This window comes from Phodopus roborovskii, unplaced genomic scaffold, assembly GCF_943737965.1.
Source record: "Phodopus roborovskii unplaced genomic scaffold, PHOROB, whole genome shotgun sequence".
In the NCBI taxonomy this organism is placed as follows: domain Eukaryota; kingdom Metazoa; phylum Chordata; class Mammalia; order Rodentia; family Cricetidae; genus Phodopus; species Phodopus roborovskii.
The window spans coordinates 4,108,119-4,113,311 of record NW_026126417.1 but is presented as its reverse complement, the minus strand read 5'-3'; the positions used below and the strand labels follow the sequence as shown (position 1 = coordinate 4,113,311).

The following is a 5,193-nucleotide window of genomic DNA, read 5'->3' as shown; positions in this document are numbered from 1 at the left end:
TACTAGACTTATGGGCATAAACACATTTTCAGGTGAAGCCACAGACATTTTGAGGCTTTCAAGTTGCCGACCTGTTTCCTCACTGCTCTCCTCTATAGGAATTTCCTGATAGAGCATGTATGTATCAGTTATACCTGATGCTTTTCTTCATGGGGAGTTGGACTTGGCTCATTAGCTTTCACTTGAGCAGGACTGCTTCTCAAAATTGGCAAAGGCTTGTCTTTACATTTAACTTTTCTTCAATGTGAAGGTCAGATTTGACTAATTAAGTCATTTTGCTTATTTATCTAACAGATCTTTCTTTTTCTGCAGGTCATTTATAAAGAAACCCTGAGTATAATGGATGGAAGGAATCAGTCCATGCTATCAGAATTTGTACTTCTGGGACTTTCCCATTCAGAAGATCTTCAGGTCTTACTCTTCATAATATTTATAATATTTTACCTGCTCATCATATCAGGAAATATTGTCACCATGGTCTTAATAGCCATTGATCACAATCTCCATTCCCCAATGTATTTCTTTTTGGCCAACCTGTCCTTTGTTGATATGTGGCTTTCCTCAGTAACCACTCCTAAGATGATTGCAGATGTTCTCAGAGAAAACAAGATCATTTCCTTTGCAGGCTGCATGTCCCAGGTCTTCTTTGCCCATTGCATTGGTGCAGGAGAGATGGTGCTGCTGGTGGTAATGGCTTACAACTGTTATGTGGCCATCTGCAAACCACTCCACTACTTCACCATTATGAACCTGAAAAGATGCACTGAGTTGTTGTTGACTTCCTGGAACATTGGCTTTGTGCACGCCATGAGTCAGCTTGTGGAAGTTTTGCAACTGCCTCTATGTGGTCCCATGGAAATTCATAGTTTTTTCTGTGACATACCACTGGTGATCAACCTAGCCTGCATGGATTCTCATGACACTTTAGTAAATGCGGACTGAGGAGTTGTGATTGTTACCTGCTTCATTCTGTTGCTCATATCCTACACATATATCCTTATCACTGTTCGCCGGAATTCTAATTCTTGTGCTTCTAAAGCTCTGTCCACATGCAGTGCCCACATCACAGTGGTGATGATCTTTTTTTTTTCCCCTGCATCTTCATCTATGTGTGGCCCTCAATGTCATCTGGTTGGACAAATTTCTTGCTGTATTTTACTCTATTGTTACACCTCTCCTGAATCCAGCTATTTATACACTGAGAAATAAAGAAATGAGAAATTCTATGAAGAGATTAAAAAGCTATTTCATTAAAAACAAGGTAAATATATAATGCCTACAAAAAAATTAAATTTTACATTTCACTAAATGAGGAAAGCCTTAAATTTTGTTACAATTATTTGTATGTACATTAGTTATAGTCTTTTAATATTTAACAGGTTCAATAAATTTGGGAAAGTGAACATTTTATTATTTAGAAGATTCTAAATTATTTCTAAAAATTCTTACAAACTGACCATTGGTTCTAAAATATCTTCAGCAACATGAAGAATAACCTAAATGTATTTGTCAAGCTCCTGAATATTTTTTATAAAATTTACTTAAATATTGCTCTAACATCAAAATAATAATAATAATCTACCTTTACCTTAACACAACCCATAAGCCTTTTACTCACCCTTTGTAGCATAGCAACATTATATTTTTACCTTATTCTAGCTTTCTCCAAGATAATAAAAGGGAAATGAAACATTGGGAAAAAACAAAAGTTATAAACTGTACACTGAACAGCACTGAAATTATTTAGTATTGATTTTATTACCTTAATTAAAATGAAATACTAATCCAAACAAACCTAATACTAATTTTCTCAATTATCTGAGTTTCCAGAAATAAAATTTGTCCTTCAAATGTATTATTTCAATAAAATTGTGACTATCATCTTTCTGACCTTGCTTGCTAATTCTTTATATTTAAATATTTGATATAGTTAATAATAGTAAACCATTTTGCAAAATTAAAATCCTGCATTATTTTATTGCAATATTTATGTTTACTTGTGAATAAAAATTTAAATACAACCTTTGACATATCAAATATCAAAAATTATAACTTACATGATATAATATATAGTACATCTCTTTTTTTCAAGAGATGGATTGAAATTCAGTGATTGCAATGATAACAGAAATAAGGCAAAAATTATATATGTTGCTTTTATTCTTTAGATGTTGAAAAATACAATGAAATGATAAAATATGTTTATGATTGTTAGCTGACAGGTCTGTCTGTCATATTAGGAGCATTATGGCCACAAAGACATTTATTAATATCTCAAATGTTTTAGTTGTTTAAGAAGACTTTGAAATATGTATTAAATTCTCTGAGGTAATAGACGAGCTTTTCCATACTTGAGAGATACAGAAAACAATTTTATTCCCACAGTATTCATTTGCTAAATGTCATTGCACAACAAATGAAGATAATAATGATTTTCTAAGAAGAGTAACTTATGCTAAATGAATAACCTGAATAGCCCCCTTAAGTTTAGATTATTTTAATTTTGTGCAAGACTTTATTCACATTCTATTTTTACAATATAGTGTGAATTGTGAACAATTCTGAACTGTATTTGTATTCTGAACTGTAATTGTAGCACACGTTAGCACATAGATAACACTAAATAACTGTCAGGTGTGTATTACTGCCTCAGTTATACTGATTATATCTATTGTTACTGATAAAAATAAGAGCTTAACCTTTTATATTCATTGTAAACTTTAGATAGTTTTGTTCTCTAGCATGCTGAATTCTTCCTCAGATAGGAGTATTTTCTATTAAATTTTCTTTTTAAAAATAACTCTTTGAGAATTCCACATGTATGTGCAATGAAATATGATCATTTATACAGCCATTTCCTGCCTCCAACTATTCACAGAGGGCCAGTAAGCATGATCCTCTGCCAAAATTCAAGTCATCTTTTTTATGATAATTTTTTATTTAAATTTGAAACAAACTTGTTTTACATGTCAAGAGGAGTTCCAGCACCCTCCTGCATCTCCTGTTCTCCCCACCAACCCCCATGCCACCCCCTTTCTGCTCCCCAGAGACCAGACTTCCATGGGGAGTCATCAAAGTCTATCACATCATTTAGAGCTAGGCCAGGGCCCTCCCCCATGTGTCTAGGCTGAGGGAGTATCCCTCTATGTGGAATGAGCTCCCAAAGTCCATTTGTATACTAGGGATAAATGCAGATCCACTATCAGAGGTGTTGTTCTTTTGCTGCAGCTATTGCCTATGAAACACAAACACGAGACTCAGTGCCCATGTAGAGTTTATTGAGAGAGGGGAGAAAAAGGGGGGTAGCTGGTGGGCAATTGAAAGCAGGGGAGAGGAGAGAGAGAGACAAGAGAGAGAGAAAGAGCAAGAGAGAGAGAGAGAGAGAGAAAGTGCAAGAGAGAAAAGGCAAGAGAGAGGCACACTTGGCACACTTGCTGTAAAAGGGAAACTTGCACATGAGTAACTGAGTCCCTTGGCAGCCAGGTAAAGCTTGAGCAGCCAGGTAAGTCATGAAGTAGAGGAGACATGTACATGAGCATCCTGCCCATAATCAAGGGTCTTGTAAGCAGGCTGCTTGTTCCCAACATTCCCACCTCTTATTGTTATTTAAAAAGTGGGGGATGGGCATGGCAGGTTAGGGAATAGGCCACTGAGTTCTCAAGACTGCTTCCTGCTGACTTGGGGCAGTGATCCTCTTTGGGGGAATGAGAAAGCTGGGGGAGGGAGATACTGCCACATCCTCCTGGTAGCTGGTTGTTTCATGGCAGTCCTGACAGTATGGAACTCTGCGTCTTTTTGAGACCTGGCAAGCTGTTAGCAGAACAGAGGACAAGGTTAAGTTTAAAAAACAAAGTTTTTTTTCTAGGTCCTGGTACTTAGAGGGGAGAATTGTAAGATGAGGGACAGGTTCCCAAGGTGAGGGAAGGGAGTTCTGGGACCAGGGAAAGGTTGAATATTTATTTGGAGTGAATCTGACCTGTTTGGATGGGTCCAATTCAATCCCTTGAACTTACAAGAATTCTTTGAGTTTGCGAAAACATAAATAAAGACACATTAGCAGAATACTCATGTTAGAAATGATTTGGCTTAAAGAATTAACACATACAACTGGCAGATTTTTAGCACAATGAAAAGCACCTTAATTGTGAGCTTATAGTTACAGTTATGATCATATAGTGGCATAGTATGGTGTTTAGTACGCTGTCAGAATTGATTAGTAGCTCATTAAAACTTTATGATTAATGTTAAGACTATAAATAGTAGCAACCTTAAAATACTCATTTGTGAAATCTGTTTTGTAATAGTTGGAGCCTTGGCTGCTGCTTTAAGCTGACAAAGCTACCAATCGTCAAAAGCATCAGAGTTCTTGAGAAGGATAAAATTTTACCTGAATGATTAGAGAGTAACAGAGATTCATTAGCTGGCAGCATGGACAGCCACCCTCAGGTCCTCCAGTTGTTGAGGTTAGAGGCTTTAAGGACATCTTCCTTCTGCTGATGGCATGAGACCTGTGGATTAGGAGCTTTTGGAAGACTTACCTACCATTGGCCCAAACAACGTGAAGGAAGTCGATTCCACTACTCTGGGACAGGCTGCAGCTGTGGCAGGCAGGAGAGTTTTAGCATGGCAGGAAGAGAACAGAACCAAGTTTAGGGAAAGAGATTGCTTAGCACAGAGGTAGAAAAAACTCCTTCCTTCTACCTGTTCCCTGGCAGTAATTTGAAAGATCCCATAAGATATCGGGATCTAGAGAGACATTATGCAGCCAATTTGAATTATTTTATAGGGGATATCTAGGCCACTTTTCAGTACAAAGGTAAATAAGTCTGGGTGCCTTAACAAGTGGCATTAAGTGAAAGGGTTTTAAATTTTCTAATAGGCATCCCAGTGGAGTAGAGGGGCTATTTCCTTGGTAGATTTATTTCCCATGGGTGAAGTAAGAAGTGACCAATCAGTCTTGGAACTTGTCAGCTCAAGAGTGTGACCACAGATAACAGAGAATGGCAGAGCATTATTTGAAGCTCATCAGCCTGAAAACATTGCCAGGGCCAACAGAGGCTGGAGGACTCAGCAGTCTGAGAGCAAAGAGGCTTGAAGCCAGAATCAGATATACCCCCAGGGCAGTATGTCATCCACCTGTGAAGAATGTACCCGACCCTAAGGAAATGGGTTAAAATTTTAAAAAGGGTACCT

At 37.3% G+C, this 5,193-nt stretch overlaps 1 pseudogene; it reads left to right on the top strand.

Annotated features, from left to right (window-relative positions):
* The first annotated feature begins 336 nt into the window (after window positions 1–336).
* Window positions 337–1,273, top strand: LOC127221734 (olfactory receptor 4K3-like; annotated as a pseudogene).
* The last annotated feature ends 3,920 nt before the right edge of the window (window positions 1,274–5,193 follow it).